A 21,245-nucleotide genomic window follows, 5' to 3' on the forward strand; every position below is an offset into this window, starting at 1 on the left:
AAAATAATAACAAACAATCCACTATACCTATATTTAATTTGAGTGGAAAAACTCTCTATAACAAGAGCTATAATAACTCAGTCAGTTTTGGTTTCTGGTAAGAATTATTTTTAATTTTGTGCAGAAAAAAATTAGGGTTTCGTGAAATAATTATCTTGATATGTTTTTAACTAATACCGGTATTCCATATTGTATCACACCAAAAAACCTATATTGATATTCTATGTATTACAATCTTCATGCGCTACGAATTCAAACACTATGTAAGTACTCGTAGTAATGAATATTATTGCATAATATTGTCACTGTTCTGGCAGAAGACACTAATTCGAAAAAAATACATATTGAGTTAGTACCAAAATGTTCCTTATTTCAAACTTTACCATCTGGAAACCTTCTTGTTAAATAAATAAACAGTCTTTATTTTAAAGTCATCCTTTTTACGATTACTTAATAAACTCACATGATAGACCATTATTTCAAATATTTTAACAACTTCAAAGTTAAATTACTCAAAACTAGTATTCTCCAGTTAGTATGTTCTGCCAGAACAGAGACGATATTATGTAGAAAATACATCATTTTTAAAAACCTCAAAAACATACCTGAGTTTAAACTTTAATAATAATTAGGGTATAGCACTCACCCAGAAAGTGAAAGATGTGAGTTTGAGTCGTACTCTTTTTAATATTATTTTTTTGATAAGTATTTATATTTTTGCTATTTTATTTATTAATTAAGAATGTATTTCCTATCATCAATACTGTGGTGCCTGACGGTTATAACTACTGCAGTGTTTCACTTTTTAAGTATTCTTCCATAATTTGTTCCAAATTGTATAATCTTTGATGTATTAGGGCTGCAACTTTACGTGTCAGATTGATTTAAAAACTTTGTTTTTGCTCTCCTGTAAAATGGTGTAAACAACATTTACAACCGTATGTCATCACAGTCTGTACCGTAATAAAGAATTTAAAATTCTTAAATATGACATGTGTATGAAAAATGAAATTATATGTGTCGCTAGATTTCAAAATCAGCCAAGTCCACATTAAGATATTTTTGACTTTTTTGTGAATTGCTGAAGAACTACTGCTTTCTTACATTTATGCATTATCAAAATGTGGAATTAGTTCAGTTCTGTTACGAGGAATACAGCGGAAAACACATTTTTTTTCCGCTGTGTTCCTCATAGCCGGGATGTATTTAAATTTATTAATTTTAAATATTCTATACTTGAAATAATATAAACTTTCACCCTTGTGACTGTGTATTTGAGAAAACAAAAAACTGTTTTTTTCTATTCATCAGTTATGGACTTGGCTGATTTTCAAATCTAGTGACACATATAACTTCGTTAACTAAGCATGTATAATATTAGGTGAAATATTTATATTAATTGAACTTTTAATGTCAACGCCTCACTTGAAAAATTGCAAGTGATATGGTTGACATATTTTTGTAAAACATCAAGTTAAGCTTTTAATAATTGTTCAATTAAGTTATTTGAAGGCAACATATTTGGCAGAGATTTATAACACACTATGTGTGTTATGAAAATCAAGTTACCAAATTTTCAAGGCATTTATGGCTTTTTTGTTTTTTTTTTTGTATAAAGTCACGTAAAGTGAAGGGTGAATAATCAATGTCGGTCGTTCGGTAACGATCACGACATGGCGAGGGTATTATTATGAACCGCAAAACGTAAGTGAGAGGGAATTGTTTTTCGGCCCTCAACACAAAGGCAATAGCGGTTTGAGTGGCACAAAAAAAAACTAAATCGCACTGTTCAACTGAAAGCATTCCTTTTTATTTTAGTAAATTTATGAACGGATTCTCAGAAACCTAAATTAAAAATTTGTATATCTCAAACATCATTAATAATTGCTCAGTTAAAATTAGTATTAGAACAATCATAAAATACCAAATACGACGAGAAAAATATTCGGTACTAGTCGGTTATCCCGGATACAGCGGAAAACACATTTTTAAAATTGCCGATATACTGGATTATTTGTTAGGATAACCTAACCTAACCTAACCTAAACTAACCCAAACTAACAAATAATCCAGTATATCGGCAAATTTCAAAATGTGTATCCGGTATAACCAACTAGTACCAAATATTCTTCTGTAATTTAAATCTAACATAGTGTAATTATACATTTCAAATATTATTCAATTAATAATTATTATTATACGTTTAACAGAATCAGCAAAATTCCTGCTACCTACATTAATGAGAGTTATGCAAGGGGTATCATAATTAATCTCGTCTAAAGAATTCTCGAGAAATTTCAGAGAAGGCCAATCTCGAATCTCGAGAATTTAATTTGCCAAAATAAATTCTCGAGAAATTTCAGAGAAGGCCAATCTCGAATCTCGAGAATTTAATTTGCCAAAATTTCTATAAATCCGGTTTCTCGACAAATTATTAACGACATTGTCGAGAAATCTAGGAATTTTCTCGAGACTAGGCTGCCGACCGCAACCACAATTTATAGAATTTGATTTCCTGATAAAACAATTTTTTGCCGAAAGTCTTTCAATCGGAATGGAATTTTCTCGGTATTGTCTTTTGGGAGGAATATTTTTTTCTGAAACTAAAGAAAATCGGCAAGTAGAGGTAATTTCGTAATAATGTCGATTTCTCGATTATATTAAATATTTTTAATTTCGAGATTTCTCGAATCTCGATAAATGAAAAAGTCGAGAAACCTCCCCAGCTCTATAAGCAGTTTATCCAAAAATAATTATTTTAATTATTATTTTTTTTATAGTTTACAAGAATGTATTAAAGTTTATAGTATCTAACGAAAAATATACTGAGAAAAAATATGAATTATTTATTTATTTACAGTAAATATTATATAGTGCGTTTTAAACTTGCAATTTATACGGGAAAAAATTATCAGAATATAATATCTAACTTTAACCTTACCCTCTGCTATTAATTCTAGTTAAAGGAAATACTATCTAGCGTAAGGGTAAACTCACATAATTTTTGATTAACAACAATGCACATTAAACTCACATAAGTACCTGGTTTTTCGTTGACATTAAACCTTAAATAGAAAGCTTTATATCAATTAATTGAGGTTCTAAAAATTTAACCAATACAAGTAGTCCTGTAAGTTATGTAAATCAAAGATAAATTGTGTGTGTGACTGTTTTCAATATTATATAAATCAGTGGTGAAGGGTGGAGGTAAGATGTTAAGATCCGACATAAATAGTGCATAATTACTAAACTCTCTGAACGAATATTACAATGTGCAGATAGTGTTTGTTACACTATCTGTAATATGTATTCCTAATTCAACGAAAACAAATAAGAATGATTTAAAAGGTTTGTAGTATTTTTGTCAGAACGCCCATTACATACGTTAACTATTATGGTTTGGTTTAGGCAGGTTTTAATTGGATTAAAAAAACTAACCAATACCATCTACACATTGTTAGTTCAATGAAAACAAATACGGTTGACTTACAAAGTTTATGTCGAATCTTAACGGCCTCCCTCAACCCTTCGCCACGGATATAAATTACGTTTAGTTTTTAAATAATCCTTTATCACCAATCCAAAGAAAAGTGATATTTATTTACGTGTATTAATGATTCTCTTGTTCCAAGTAGAAAAATACAATGCAAGACATTTAAGTTATGTGTATGTGGTTGCTATGAAAATAAATAATAATGAAATTACATACACCATGCCCATGGGATGAGATCAATGTTGGCAATAAATGTATGTCATATTTATATTATTATCTTTTCATATACAGCAGTTATGCGTTTAAATCGTATAATACAAATAGGTAGATATTTGATGATGTTTAGCCCGCTCCTAATTCATTTTTTTAATTATATATCTCTAATTTAATCCTCAATACCTCACAGTTGTACCTTGTAGATATGAAAATTAGATAGACTCTATGTTTGATTTTTATTTCGAGACCACTATTTGGACAATTTTATTTAACAAAGTTATAAATTTAGTAGATATTTAGAAGTTCAGGTAAATTTCATAGTTTGATAGCATCCAAATATAATATTTTATTTTTCCGTTATATTCAGATTTAAAAATTTTCTTCGAATAGTATGAAAATATGCATTAAAATGACGTGGAAAAGTCTCTATTTGCATACATACTTCGATTTTTAAAGTGCGGTATTTTTTCATGTATGTATTTCTCAAAACTATGTGTTTTAATCTAAATATTGTATTTCTGGTAGTGGTAAGATGGGTCTAGGACGATTTGGCACCCGACAACTGGACGCCACGGAATTCGAAAATAAATAGACGTTGGGTACTGTGACGCCCCCGTATGGTCCCCATTTGGGTGTGTCTTTGTGTACCTGGAGACGCCCGAATCGGTATCAAAGCCAACAAATAATAACGGCTGATTGCGAAAATAATTAAATAATGTATAATACCACTAATAAATAATATCTGACCGGCAACATTGTCCAAAAAAAAAAAACACGTATGGCAACGTCGCATTGTGCACAGCTCGCGAGTCCAACGGTTTTTTTTTGGCGCTTAGATCGCGACAAGCAGCAAAATCGCGAACGCGTACATTTTGCGCTCCGTAGAATTAAATGATAAAAAATGTAACCATATAGTATATATTAACACCAAATAAACCTCGTCGTTTCCGAAACCATTCCAGTGTGTCAATTATTAACCTTCATCCCAAATACAGACGATAAAAAAGAAAACAAAACAAAAAGTGACAGTTGAAAAATTCACACACACACGCAAAATGGAGGGGAGTGATAAGTGGCCGCAGTCAACGTGGGACTACGCTTCTTGATTTCGATCGTCTGGAATCAAGAAGCAGGTGGAATTTCTTTCACCCGGACACACAACCCTGAGATCCAAACACCGGAATAGGAAACGGCGAGGAAGAAACATCCAGAGGCTTGCCTCTGGTGGCGCTCAACAAAGTATAATAATAAGCAGTAGAAAGAGGATGCTGCCAAAGCCAAGCCAGTGAAGAAAAGAGCAGAAACACCCGGATTGCGAAGTCATGGCTCCCGATGTACTCCCGACCAACTGCATCCGCCAGCGAACTTGGCCCACGGACGAGTGTATCGGGCAAGACCCTGGCTCCAACGAGGGAAAACGGCGTCAAATGCCCTGCATCATCAGCCGCTTGAGCCCTCTTCGTCAACAGCAGCGTGTCTGTGAGCCTTGCAAGCAGCCCTGGCCCAGATGCACCATGATGAAAAGAGCTACAAAGCGGCCTTCTTCAGCTGAGCAAAGCAGCCTCCATCAGCGGATAGCAGCCAAGCAGCATCCTCAGCCATTAGCATCATAGATTAGTTAGTTTTAAGTGTTTTGTGTTTGGAAGCGATGTATAATAAGTTATTTCAGTGCTCGAAGTGAAAAATTTTACAACCCGGAGCGGTTGTATGAGGCAGAATGGCGTTCCGGTCCATTTCGGGCCCTGATATATTTTTAAAATTATTTTTATAAACTCTAAAGCCATTTTAAGTATAAAATTAAGTTTTCGCATATTATATTAGTATAATATCAGTGCAGTGCGTGTAATTCGATAGCCGCGGCAGGGCAAGCGAGCAAAAAAGGGGGTCAAGTAATGCGCCGGTATGCACTTTCGTGAGGGATCGACTGATTTTCGGACGGTCGCTGTTGGGAAAGCTGGGTGCGACGTCCCCTCTCAGCATCCGCCCGTACGGTAGGCCTGGGAGCCGCGAACCACTACACCCACAAAGCGGCGTAGTGCTGCATCCGAAACTCTCCGTTTGCCGACGGTCCGAGGGTGTTGAGAGGGCTGGGCGCGACGCCCTCCTCTCTCAGCAGCTTTACGGTGGGCCCGGGAACCGCGAACCACTATGCTACAGTGCTGCATCCGAGTCTCTCCGGCCGCCGACGTACCGGTGGGGCTTCGATCCTTCAACGTCTAGAGACGCAACCACCCCTTATCAAGCCACCGCACTGTCCAGTTACACACGCTATCGTAATCAGCCCTTAGTTGGCCCGACCCCATTCGGGCCTTTCCAGAGAGGTGCGCTTGTGACGCCCCCGTATGGTCCCCATTTGGGTGTGTCTTTGTGTACCTGGAGACGCCCGAATCGGTATCAAAGCCAACAAATAATAACGGCTGATTGCGAAAATAATTAAATAATGTATAATACCACTAATAAATAATATCTGACCGGCAACATTGTCCAAAAAAAAAAAACACGTATGGCAACGTCGCATTGTGCACAGCTCGCGAGTCCAACGGTTTTTTTTTTTGGCGCTCAGATCGCGACAAGCAGCAAAATCGCGAACGCGTACATTTTGCGCTCCGTAGAATTAAATGATAAAAAATGTAACCATATAGTATATATTAACACCAAATAAACCTCGTCGTTTCCGAAACCATTCCAGTGTGTCAATCATCCACCTTCATCCCAAATACAGACGATAAAAAAGAAAACAAAACACAAAGTGACAGTTAAAAAATTCACACACCCCATATGGAGGGAATTGATAGTACTTATAGGTACTTAAAATATTCAATATTATTATTTATATTTAAATGATTATATTATGATTTAATAGTTGGTGAGAGTGTAAATATTCAGACGTAAACAATGATTTAATCGTCCATATGTTTAAGTTCCAACGAAAAAGGAGTTTTTTTTATTTTATATAAAGCCTTAGGCATGGTAATTCTCAATCCGCGATAACGAATACATTATGTTAAGAGTAAAATGAATTCAAACTACTAAGTAGTAAATAGAAACTGATTAAAATACTTCGTCTACGTTCTGTATACGTGTCTACGACAGTGCGGCGTCCAATTGTCCGGAGGCCAGTCGTCCCATTCCCGGTAAGATTGGTTAGTAGAGGGGCCTCATGAGCAGACTTACCATACCCCCGCCGAGGAAACTATGGAAAATCTGCTCATGCCAACCAACTACACCATCGATGATATATTTGAAGACAATGACGCGACCCGAGGCATTGTTGGTGAGAGTCTAGATCTAGATGCATCTTTCGCATGGACACAATAGTAGAAGAATATCGAAATATTCTGACGATGTAAATAAATCGGAATGAAAGTGTAAAGCAATCAACAAAATTGTCCTTTACGAGTGAAATTTAGCGAAAGTTTGACGGATGAGCGACAATAATAATTCTTAAAAAGTTTTCAACGAATAGTCAGAAAAATAAGCTTTATATTATTATAGAGGTGATTAATAATTATTAATAATAAATCTATGTCGCGTATAAATTAATAAATGTTCATAAATTCATTGATAATAAAATTAGGGGTCTACGAATTACTTTAAAACGTATGTATGAAACATCTAAACTTTTGAGCATAAATTATTTTAAAATTGATAAAAAAAATCGTTTCAACACATTTTAATCAGAAAAATACATATTAAAAAAAATGTCTTATGTAGGTACGTAGCAAATTATAAGTTACAATAAATTATAGCAAGCTTACGTTTTTTTAAAGCTTTTTGTATAAAAAAAAAATGGGGAAAGCTAAGTGCTATAACGAACGGCAAGTCGTGGGCAGAGAAACGTCACCTCACAAATGTCATTTTAATATTATCAAAAGGTGTTGCCTGCGCGCCTCCCCATCCCTTCTAACATTTTTCACTCTCTATTCTTGACTCTCGAAACCAGCCGTACACTAGAAATAATTTTCATATCAAAAGGATTTTTTTCGTGAGAAACATCCCCAAGCTTTCGAGCGATGGAGATGTCTGAGTGCTTTGCTTTGAATCTAGAAACACAAACGTTATTCACAGCTTTATTTTAATAACAAAGGCACGCTGTAGTCACTAAATTTTGACTTTTACGAAGAGGTACACGATATAAAATGTTTTTGAAGCCAATTAAACTCTACACTTTCCTTACTCGTGTGATAACAACATTATTATTTCACTTATAGTACATTATTAAAGATATTTTAATTAAATATTAAAATAATCATCATAATACTTAAGGGGGATTTTATATGCCAACAGAGAACCTAGCGGAAAAATACGAAGCTTTCAATTTGAAATTCCTTTTGATTTCAAGTTGTACTTACACATTTATATTTTTATAAAAATCGATGTTTTTTTAAAATAGATATAAAAAAATATTAAAACCATGAATTAGTCAAAAATCTAAACGCTAAAAATTTGAAAACTTAATAAATTAAATATAACCATAAAAATAATGTAATAATAACGTAACCTATGTACCAAATATGTGACAAATTCACATTTTTTTTACAATTGTAAGTTTATCTTTTACTTAAAAAATAAAAATCTTTTAATGTTTTCAGATACATATTTATTAATTAATACAGTTGAAATTGTAAATCATCAAAAAAAATCTCAAATTGCAATCTTCGTATTTTTCCGCTAGGTTCTTTGTTGGCATATAATATGATCCCCCTTAAAGTGGGAAATTGATTTAAATTTTTGCCAGATATTTTTACCGATGGAATCTGAGGAAAATAAAAAAAAAATCTCGAATCTGTACCGGAAATTTTGGCCATGTTATTATGCGACTCTTCGGACGGACATATCGTTCAACTAGGCCCAAGTAGCCTTGAAAGGTTTCGGCAGTGCTACAGATAAAATAAGATGATAGTGTAGTAGGGCTTCCACAGATTTTATATACCTGGTACTACAGTGTAGTGGAAACCCTATTTCATCCGCCAGAAGCTTGTAAACAATAAGTAAAGAGTTAATCCAGAATTCAGTAGTATTCCAGGGTGATCAAATCCCTCAGTTATGAAAGTAACATAAAAAACACATTTCACATGAATTATAAGAATTAAAATACAAACGCCGATTGCCAATAGTAACTCAATTTAGAAAGCGCTTCATAACGCTTCATATTGTAAAGCCATCAGTTTAAATTTGTTGCAATTAGATAGGATACTTATACCATTGTGATCGATGTGCGTGAGCGCAAATCCCGAGAGACGCAGGTTCGATTCCTGCTGGGTGTCGATATTTTTTCAAAATAGATTTCTTCTGTTGGTTATATATTTTCTCAGAAGTTTTTTCAAAATTAAGTATACTCGTAAAAATACTGTTATATTCTAAAATCTTGTGAATTATTTGTTGAATAAAATGTATTATATGGTTACAGGCTAAAAGTAAAAGTTCTTAGGCCACGTTTTTATGAAATTAAGATTTTAATACAAATTATGTATACAAAGAATAGTGCTCTTTTTTGGAAATTTCTCATAGATTTTAACACATGTAAGCAAAATAAATAGATATTTTAATTTGTAGAAATAGCTTAAATTGAGAAAATTATTTTAAACTCTTAGTAAAATCATTATTACACAATACCAAAATGTAATTATATATTATTGTAAATATGTCAAAGAATTAGAAAAAAGATACACCAATCAACTCCTAAACAAGTGTATTTTGAAAACTGTGATTTATTTCAAAACCGATTATCTCAGCTGCAACCAATGACATTAATATGGATGAAGCATCTGGAAAAAAATGACACTCACTTTTTTGTTGGGTCTGCCAAATGGCATAATCTGTTCTAACGCCATTACAATAAAGGCGATATTGGTATAAATTCCCAATGCTTTTTGTCGGGTCTGCCGAATGGTTCGGTTCGAACGGGTTCGCTCAAATGAACATTGACACTAGAAACACTGTTCTAACGCCATTAAAATAAAGGTGATATTGTTATAAATTCCCGATGCGTGATATCGCATAATGGAAATTGCGTGACGTATACCTATTCATGTGCAAATGTCGCTATGAGCGAGCTACTGTGCTGAGTGTGTTGTCCATTAATAATGTCATTGGCTGCAACCAAACTAACTTAAGTACTTCTACGATTAGAATTATAAACTGCAAACGTTTTCAAAACATCATTATGTAAAATAAATGTTAGTGTAATTTAAATAAATCTATATTTTATTCAACGAATAATTCACAAAACTAAACAATGAAATTATGGTTTATTTACTAAATTTTAGTTGCAGGGCACCATTCAACTTTTGCTTGTATGTACTACATATTATGATACTTCTAACAAGAAGATAATAATTCAGACCATGCAGTGTATTATCACTTTGAAAGTGAAGGAACGACATTGGACCTGACTCAGCCACGTGCTTCGGATGCATCAAGATAAGTTTTACCTGGTCTGCGTGTTCTTCAAGCTAACCGGATTTCAGAGTACGGGAAGGCTTCTAAATACCATTTACAGGGTGTATTCATACTGTGGAGCTATAGGAAAAGTAAATAAGACGCGCGCTTCAATAAATCTTAGAGACTTCGCATGGTGTCTATACGACATGAATCAAGAAAAAAATGTACGATTAGTGGGTATGTTTTTTTAGATACAATTGACATCGAATATTTATTGCAGTATATTGTACAGATTACCAACATAATTGCAGAATGGTTCAAATCTCATCTGAAATCATCTTTTATTAAGCAATCATGTAAATCTTAAACCATAGTAAATTAAATTACAAACGCCTGAATTCAATCGAAATATTACAATACATTTATATCGTTTATAAAATATATACTCACGTGTATATTTTGGGTCTCACGGAAAGGTACACAATATAATTAATTGTAGCTAATGCTTTCTGAAATGAAATGAAATCAATCATTCCATTTACACGATTTAAAATATTTATTCCTTAAACCTGTATATTATCGACTCGATACTATTTTAAATCGAATGTATTTTTAGTAAGTAATAAAACAGTTTATTGAAACCAATATACGGCTTGATTGCAAATCAATTCTTCTTCATTCATTATTTAACACAACAATTCTCTTATCGTTATGTTAAACACATACATTTTTGAACACCTCAAAAATATACATTATTAGATAAATATATCTTTTTTTTAATATTAGTACCGAGCGGAAATCCAGTTTTTACCCATTGGATTCCGAAAAATATGCTTTACCAATAAAGCAACCTGTCCCATACTTAAATCACCCAAAAGTTTACCGAGAATTCTTATAAAATTTCAATAATATTTCCAAACAGTTTGTAATTTTAGAATCGATTTATTAACAATAAATACGTATCTTAATTCCTAGACGGTTTGAGAATTTTTACAATATTTAGTTTTAAAGTATTTTTTTGTTTAATTAATAATACACAATATTTAAGAATGTAGCATTAGTTATAATAATTACAAGATAAAAAGAACTTTTTATATACAACGTTTTTAAATTTTCTGTTGAATCATATAAACTTAACTTTAGAAAAACACATAACTTTTATAAAAAGAATTTCAAGTTATACACATTTATATTTTTATAAAAATCGATGTTTTTTAAATTAAATATAAAAAATATTAAAACGATGAATTGGTCAAAAATCTAAACGACAGAAAATTTAAAACTTAATAAACTAAATTATAATAATAAATATGACCATAAAATAAAATGTTATAATAAGATGTGACCCTGCAACGAATTCACATTTTATTACATTTTTTTACAATTGTAAATGTATTTTTAAATTTAAAAAAAAATTAAAAATCTATTTAAAGTTTTTAGATACATATTTATTAATAAATACAGTTGAAATTGTAAATTTAAAAAAAAAACTCAAATTGCAAGCTTCGTATTTTTCCGCTAGGTTATCTGCTGGCGTGGCTCTCCCCCTTAAATATGGCTAAAAGTATTAAAAGAAAGCATTGGCATCGTATTCGGTTATATTCTAAAAGTTTCAAATGTCTAGCTAGTCTGGAAGTTAGTTAGAAATCGATTGCAAGATTTGTACTGGATAAACAACCACCGGACAAATAAAAATACGGCCTAATAAAAACGTTGTAAAATAATGCTTGTGTAACTTTAACTTGCCGGTCTGACTTTGACCCAAAATTTTATAAGTGGGTGTGGTAAGCTTATATTAACCCCAAAAATGATAAATTCTATATTGAATAAAAATTTGACAGCTTTATATTATTATGGTAAGTCGACGCCAAAGGGGCTACATAAATATGAAAGTATGTTAAACAGGGTAATTGTTGCTTATGTAAGCAGTATGATAAATTTGAATGTATCACTCCTGTTGACAATATTTATATTTCACTTTAATCTTTAATGGATCGCGAATAGAAAATATATAAATAAATTACTATTGTTGTGATAATAATGGTGTTGCAGTGAAAAGTGTTGCAACGGTTGATTGTATTGTAGATAATGTTGTGTGCCTATTTTCAAAACATGGATTTATATTAAAATGTATTTATATTGGTATTTAAAATAGGGAATGAGACGATTTGGTACCGCCTTCGGATGTTGATATATTCCATCTACGTGAAGATGAGAATAGGTGGACGTTGTTTTATGAATCCTTAAAATAGGGTCCACTAAGCTCATTCGGCGTATGGAAGCACGTATAATTTATAAATATATTTTTTTATAATTTTTGTAACTTTTACTTAACTTTTTCTTCTTTACATTGTTTCTTTGTTTTTAAATTTCATATTTTGGACGTCTAAAATTTATAATTTGTAATGTTCACGATATGTTAAAAAAAATTGAATTAAATTAAAATTTTAATTTAAATTAAAATTTGAATTGAATTAACATTGTTGATTTTTGTTGGCAATATTCATCAATAACAAATATTTTCAATGTTATTGATGTATGTATGTATCAGTGGTTCTCGTGTGCATCCACCAGAGGATTTTGCTGCGGCCACCAGTGTTTTACAGAATAATATTTCAAAACTCTATGTATAATATTCTGAAATTGGTTGAATACACATGACTTAAATTTCTTTCTACGCTCAAAAGATCCATAATGTATTTTTGTGATGAGACCATGACGTGAAATAGTCCATTAATGAATTGGCAAGAATTGCTTTATTAATATTGTCGATTTTTACTACTACTGTACTATACTGCGAAAGATCATTCAGTGTAATTCACTCCATAAAAAAAACAAATATCGAAGCCAGTTGACAGATGTAAACTTACAAGCAGCCATGCGGCTCGCATTGGAAAAAAAGGAGTATTGAGGATTTTCCATTTGCATTATTTTTAAATAAATAGATATATACTAAAATGTTCAAAGATCTTTTATTAAATGGACTTCTCTTTAAATAAATTGATCCATTGTATAGTAAATAAAATTTAACTTTAATTTTTTCAATCACAACAACAGTGAAATTTGGTGTGGCCACCAGACGTTTCCATAGAACTGTCAATGTCAATTGGCGGCCACAGTTAAATTCCACGTGAGAACCACTGGTATATATGGAAGGTTTATTCAATATGCTGCCATAATTTAAAGTGCATTGAAATTTATTGTGCAATTTTTGGAATATCAGCATTACACAATATCTCTACAGTACAGTGCAACATTATAATACGAAAGCACTCCACTAGGGATTGCAATACCGAATGAAAATGTCAATACCGGTTTTTCGGTATTTCTTATTAAATACCGGTATTAATACCGGTATTTCTTAAACATTAAAAAAAACAGAAGTAGGTGCTTATGAATAATTAATATAGATATTAAAATCTTTTTAAAATAATATTTTATAGCATAAACTTACATACCTACATTTATTATGTTGACATTTAAAAATATATATTGATCATTATTGTAGAATTAGTAATTTTTTACAAATAATTTGAATATATTGATAATTTTATCTAAAGCCCTCAAAAATTCATCAAGTGAAAATAAGTCCGGCTGCAGGAAAAGCTTCTTAATAAATTCAACGCTTGTACAGTCATCAATAATTATAGAATAATTGAACATTTTTGTCACGGATTTTTTATATTTCGAAATTTTCTTATGATAATTCATCGCGACAATTACTTATATAAATATATTTAATGAAATTTATTTTATTATTTTTTCACCTTTGTTGGATTCACTCAATATATTTGCATTTGAGCAGCACAAAACTTATAATTCATTTTCAAAAACGTAAACGAGTGTGCTTTCTTAATACCGAAAATTCCGGTATTTTGGATTTTTAAAACCGGTATTTCGGTATTGATAAATATTGGAATACCAGTTTTGAAATACCGGTATTGCAATCCCTACACTCCACCGACGTCAGTCTTTTTAACAGCCTTGATTTTCTTGATTTATTATAAGTGGATAATTTATACGGACTTTGCTTATCTATGAAGGGCGTACGTTATAATATTATTTATCTCAGTATGAAAGCGATGACAGATCTATTTTGTAGTATAGTCTCCTGAAAAAAAGTCTATTGTTATATAAACATGCCGTCACCGCCTACTTGACTTTTCCACGCTTGAAATGCGGTGTCCTTGAAGATTGTTTTTCAAACCCCGGAACAGGAAATGATTTGAGGAAGCCACGCAAAACTGTCGGGTGGGTGTTTTACCTGCTGAAACCGTTGGATGTCAGTTTGTGCCTTAGTCAACCTGTGTACCGGCGCATAGTCTCAGCACGCTTGATGTAAGATTACCACAAATTTTATTTTTGACAAGACCCTAAAACATTTATTCTATATGCGTCACACTTTTTTTTTAATCATTTTGTTTTGCGTGAACTTCAGGAAAAAATGTCCCTCCTTATCTCATTATCAGCATATTTTTTCAACTTAAACATTCTACATAAGCCGGAAAAACTTCATAGGTGTTCAAAAACTCCCTTCAAATTTTGAAAGCTACACGTGACCGTCAAAACGCGTCTAATTTGGGCGCGAAATACAAACACTAATCACGCATAATGCAATTGCATGATACAACTTTTACAAACGCCTCACGAAGCGTTCCGACCGCCATCCGCTTTTTGAACGCCTCTTTAAATTAATCTGAATAGACAACATAGTCTTTAATAGAGTACGCGCGTTCATTTCAGGTTTTTCAATATAATAATAAAGATTATTATTATTATTCATGTTCACTCAAAACTCATTGAAAAAAACAAAGCCAAAAATTTTCAGAATTATTATTTAATGTAAATTATTTTAACGTTCTTCGAATAGCATGATAGCAATTTATTTCAACTAATCAACACGTTGAAGTGTTTGTTTATTTTCCTCAGTATTACGTATTATGGAGAAGGTAACAATGAAGTATTACCTCTTTCAAACCCTGACAGTAGTAATCAAAAACACAACGCCCCAACTCAGTTTATTTTATATCAAACACTTACTAACTCTGGACTCTTTATATTTCTACATAAATCATCATTTATAACGAAGCATCTGGCGATAGGTACCTACTCAATAACCCAACTGGTTTTGCTAAAACTCGATCTAAGAAGATTTCGAGTATCTTCTAGACCCGTAGCTTAGGACAGTCATTTACAAACCTTTTCCAAAGATACTAAATTTGAGTCTAGTAGAAAATCGTACAGTATCTTACTAACATTAATTATTTATTAGTTTCATATGTACGAGGCATTGCAGATTGTGGGCAATCTGCCACACATACGAATATAACAGATCGATAAAAAAACTAGGTAGTTTCTTTTATAAATATTTTAACAAGAAATCAGAACAAATATATCAACATACTTAAGTAAACATATATATTAGAAAATACGTCTAAATATATATATTTATTAAATAATTTAAAAACTCAATTACCATAATAATAATGATAGAATACTGATTATATACTTTTTTTATAACGATCATCACTCGTTTTGTATACACTGTTGTATGAAAAGTTTACAAAACTTTCATAGAGAATATTTTTTTTACCATATCCGATCCTAATAAGATCATAGTATTTGGGTAAGATCACAGAGTGGAGATTTGTATTAACAGATTTTATTGAGAAGTGAATGTTTTCCACTTGCTTAAGGCTATACTTCAGTTGAGCCATGGTCTAAAAATATCGTGGCTAAGCGATGCGCGGATTGTGCAAATGACGCGTGCCGAACGAAATATTATTTGTCATAAAAATCCAACATGCGTCCATTTAATGTTATGTTTATTGTTATATCACTAATAATTATAGTATATTCATTGACTTGTTTTCTTTTTTAAGTACATACGTAAAGTTTTTGGTCATCTTTACACGATTTAGAATATTTTCATCCGACGCCATGACAAAACAAATCGACGTGCGGACACCTCGACTTCGTCGCACCTACTATTGAAAATTATTTGCCGTTTCACTGAAGTATGCTGTTAATCTATAGGTGTATTGCTACTTATTAATTTTGCCGTAATTAGGTAGTAATGCATGTGGCAAAATTGGTAAAATACATTGGCCAGAATTCGATGGATGAGAAATAGACTCCCGCCCGGCTCCATATTTAATATTATGTCATAAATCATAAGTGTCATAAATCAATTAATACAAGTACCAAATAAACTCGTTAAAAATATTAGTTATTCGTTTATTCAACCACGTCCGATCCTAATAAGATCATATGGGTCCACATAGTGGAGGGTTGCACGAATTTTTGTTTTACCAGAAATGGCTGTTATCCACTTTTTGAACCTATTAGGTCCATACTCCGACTTAAACACAAATTTAAAAGCAATATGTATATTTTCCAGACCCTGGATTCGAGCCTGGGACTCACGACATTATAGGCCGACGCTTAAGCCACTCGGCCATAGTGGATATCTTTAGTATATATTTATTATGAGCAGATTACCCCATAGATACAAAAGCCATTGGCCTCAGGAGGTTGAAATGTAATGATCCTCAGTCTCCCGAAAATCACACATAAATGATTTTTTATTTACATTATCGAACAATATTTACAAATATATACAATGCTCTCTTTTTCACTATATCAATAAACACGTTATTTCCACTTATGAAACGAAAATATTTTCAGGATAAAAGTATTTATTTTCAATACATAAAATGAATATTATATTTAAATTTTGTCTATACTCTATCTTTGATAAAAAACAACAGAATTATTCGATCGAATTGTATTTGAATCTAGGGATTGCAATACCAAATGAAAATGTCAATACCGGTTTTTCGGTATTTCTTATTGAATACCGGTATTAATACCGGTATTTCTTAGACAATAAAAAAACAGTAGGTACTTATCAATAAATATAGATATTAAAATCTTTTTAAAATATTATTTTATAGAAAAAACCTACATACCTACAGTTATTATGTTGACATTTAAAAATATTCATTGATCATTTGTAGAATTAGTGATTTTTTACAAATAATTTGAATATATTGATAATTTTAACTAAAGCCCTCAAAAGTTCAACAACTGCAAATAAGTCCGGCTGCTGGAAAAGCATCTTAAATTCAACGCTTGTTAAGTCATCAATAATTATAGAATAATTGAACATTTTTGTCACGGATGCTTTCTATTTCGAAATAATATTTTGATAATTCATCGCGACAATTACTTATGATGAAATTTGTTTTATTATTTTGTCACCTCTGTTGGATTCACTCAATATATTTGCATTTTAGCAGCACATAACTTATAATTCATTTTCAAAAACGTAAACGAGTGTGCTTTCTTAATAACGAAAATTCCGGTATTTTGGATTTTTAAAACCGCTATTTCGGTATTGATAAATATTGGATTACCAGTTTTGAAATACCGGTATTGCAATCCCTAGTCTTGAATCGGTACCTTAATGAATACTGAATCGAGCTATCGCCTGTAAAATGAAAGGAAAAAGTTAAAATATATGTTTCTAAGGTTCTTCAAAACTATCTCATCGTCGTCTTTTGGCCGCCTAAGTAATGTCTTCAAAAGTGACCTACCTGCGTACCTAAAGCACAAAATATTCAATCAGTGTGTGCTTCCCGTAATCACATATGCGTGTCAAACATGGACTGTAAGTAAAAGAGAGATCCAGAAACCTAGAATAGCACAACGTGGTATGAAGAGGTGCATGCTGGACTTAACGCGAAAGGACAAAAAGATGAATGAATGGATCAGGAAACAGACAAAGGTTTGTGATGTAATAGAGTTCGCTAAAAACCTCAAATAGAAATGGGCTGGACACATAGCTCGAAGAAAGGACAATCGTTGGACAAATCTAGTCATCCAGTGGTACCCAAGAGGTACAAAGCGTCGCAGCGTACGTGGCAGCGCAACGTACATGGCCGAGAGAAGTGTAATCAGCTTGGAGAGGCCTTCATTCAGCAGTGGATAGATTCAGGCTGATTATGATGATGTCATCATCAGCTACGGTTGATCTACTGACTCTTTCTACTATTCTCAGTCCCTATTTCTTCGTTGCCACCTACATCCGACGAACTTTATGAAAGCGGTTGTTCACTTTTGTGCTTCATACTGTCACAAATGTTTTACATAAATGTGTACATTGAGTATTGAATATATATATTTTTTTGTTTTAATTAATAAAAAATACTACTAAACTATCTTTTGGTAGTTTTTCTATATCGCCTTTGTTATAATGCTATAACGTTTGCACTTGAAGCCTACATCACACTACTAAGTTAATTCAATATTAATTGTATATTTTGTTGGTTTAATAATTGTGACTGATAGCAGTAGGCCTTTTTTTCCTCTGCGTGTCCTACAACAAGGTTCGATCTATCATAATGCAGTCAAGTCGAGATTGACCTTAAAGTTTTTATGATCGAATATGATATCAAAGTGGTCGTTCCAACACGATAATATGAAAAGGTAAAATCAATATTGAATATCAACTGACTTTCGTGCAGTATTTCCATTTATATTTCAGTATCCACCATGCTAACAAATGTAATAAATCCAATATTTGTAAACCGTCAAAAGCATGGCGTATTTTTTTTTACCACCATTGTAAAAAATGAATCATAACTACCATAAATATATTGTAAAAGACTTTCTCATTTTCCTTTACTTTTTCCCGGCCAATATTAATGCTAGACGTCCTGAAAACTATATTAAAATTCAAACCAATAAAAGACTATATTTTAAACCTATCAATGCTTGAAACATACTTTTAAACTTATGAATGCAGGAAACTACAGTACCTCGGCCACATTATGAGAGGACAAAAGTACAGCATTCCCCAACTTGTCATTGAAGGAAAGATCAATGGTAAGCGTAGCAGAGGACGGCGCCGCATTTCGTGGCTTAAGAACCTCCGTGATACATGGTACGAGTGCAGCTCCACTGAACTGTTCCGGGTATCAAACGACAAAGATAAGATCGCCTTGATGGTGGCCGACCTCCGTTAGGGGATGGCACAATAAGAAAAAATCACTTATTAGCTTATTTAAAACAGGGGTTGTGCAACTTTTGGTTTTAATAATACGGCCGCAGCGCTCGAAATGGAGCGGAGCGTACCGGAACGCAGCTCCGGTTCGTGAAATCACCGAAATAATTTCTTAAATATTGCATCCAGATTTGTGAATGATTAAAAAATAATTAAATTCACTTACTGTATATTAACGAAACTTGTCGGACTATTTTATTAAATATTTATGACGTGTCGTAAATTCTGTTTTTCGCATGCGGCGCTGACAAATTTTATATACCACCTGTTTTAAAACTGTTATTCCATACGACCGTCTGAGCCAGGTAGGTATATAACGAAAAAATATTAATCACTTATTTTAACATAATATAGATCAAATTAAATCTGTTAATATTTTATGAAAATTATCAAACTCTCCGGTTTACATAATTTTTCATTTCGAGAGCTGTACGACCGCAAATATTTAAGAGAAAATACTTGATGTAAAAATACTTTCAAACAAAGTTTTAAAGTACGAGATTTAAAATAATGATTTTTTGTAAAAACGGAACATAACGAAAAATAGTATTAAGTGAAAACAATTTTCTAGTTTGTCTCCATGGTAAATGTGACTTTTGTAGTTGTTTTTTCCTAGCCAAATTACCTGTATCCACTTTAAAACCCGGCGTGCAGATTCGAATTGAAACATGTTTATCGTCATCAATCAGTCGAGAATAAACTAATGTATTCTTTCTGAAACTCGGTCAAGATTTTTCTAATACACCTTTTTCTGAGCATTCAACAGTATTCTAGCCTTGTTGTTGGATCGAGTTGAAGTTTTTTTGCATCACTTTCCAATTTAGTAGCAATTTCATGTTACAACACTATGTTATATAAAAGGTTGATTCTAAATCAAGGGGTAGCTTTGCAGACAAAATATATGCTTTATAAAACTGGTATATAACACATACATAATTCAGAACACTTCTATATAGTATTCTTTATCAATTGTGACATGTAATGATGATTCATGCCTTTCAGATCCAGTGACTGCAGTCATATAAGATGGGATAAGTATATGCTCAGAATATCAGTCCTATGCGACATTTCTTTTACCACGGGAAAAACTCGGCTACAAATCGCAGTTTTCAGTTCCCAATGAATATGACAAAATATTCATCAGAATTACCACCGCCTTACGCTACAAAGAATTTTCCTGCCATTTTTCACAAGGCAGTTTCATAGGCCCTGACCGAAGTCAAATTATTAGCAATACCCGATGCGGGTATAAAAATAGTTTTCGATAAGGCATATTCTCTCAGCCGGCACAATTTTCATTTGACTAGCACCAAGTAGAGTAGTTTGCGTGCCAAAGTCCTTAAAGAAACCTCGATAGTACATGCAAGGTATCCATAAAGGCATCTAGAAAAAAAAATCCACCAGCGCCATACGCAATCATGCCGAAATTAACCAATGCGTTCGAGATTTTATTAAATTTTGTTAATACTATCGACGATATTTTTTAATTTAGAATCAAGGTATTAAGACCCTAATAATTGCTATACCTATGGTATTCGAATCTTTCAAAATGTTATCTAAAACATATGTATAACTTAATAAAAATTGCACTTAATAAAAATAATTTTATTAAACTATTTTTTTATTCTATAAATAATACATATAAGATGTAATAATGTAGGATTCTCCATTGAACATACAGAATTATTAGGAGACTTCAAACATCTACAGTCGAACTTGGTTATTACGATCGCGGAAATAGCGAGATCTCGGATGTAATGAGGAAACATTTGTTGACATTTTAGTTTATAATTTTCTCCATACATTTATTCACTTTTATTACGAACTACTTCTCGGGTATACCGATCAAAACTGATAATCTGTCGATCCACTCCGGTCATCAACATCCTGTGATCTGAATGGTTTGGAGATCCGATAAAATAAACATATTCTTGCAACGGATACTGAGTGTTCAATAATACTACTAACTACAACTTTACTACTAACGGAGAGATAAGAGAGCGGAACATGCAGCCTATTACCACGTTGAGACATAAGAATGAAAAAGCGATATCGTGCCTGGCCATTGCCCACTGAAGAAGAAAG

The 21,245-nt window shown here is 32.4% G+C and overlaps 1 protein-coding gene across 1 annotated transcript in view; it reads left to right on the forward strand.

The window, feature by feature from the left end:
* The first annotated feature begins 4,543 nt into the window (after positions 1 to 4,543).
* LOC147079374 (RNA polymerase-associated protein CTR9 homolog) overlaps positions 4,544 to 21,245 on the forward strand; it is a 282,101-nt gene continuing 265,399 nt past the window's right edge. Inside the window, exon 1 of the mRNA XM_085940671.1 lies at positions 4,544 to 4,781. The gene's annotated coding sequence lies outside the window, so the exon portion shown is untranslated. The remainder of the gene's footprint in view (positions 4,782 to 21,245) is intronic.

The sequence above is a fragment of the Rhyacophila brunnea genome, unplaced genomic scaffold, assembly GCF_057557595.1.
Source record: "Rhyacophila brunnea isolate RB1 unplaced genomic scaffold, BYU_Rbru_1.0 scaffold_1, whole genome shotgun sequence".
Classification (NCBI taxonomy): domain Eukaryota; kingdom Metazoa; phylum Arthropoda; class Insecta; order Trichoptera; family Rhyacophilidae; genus Rhyacophila; species Rhyacophila brunnea.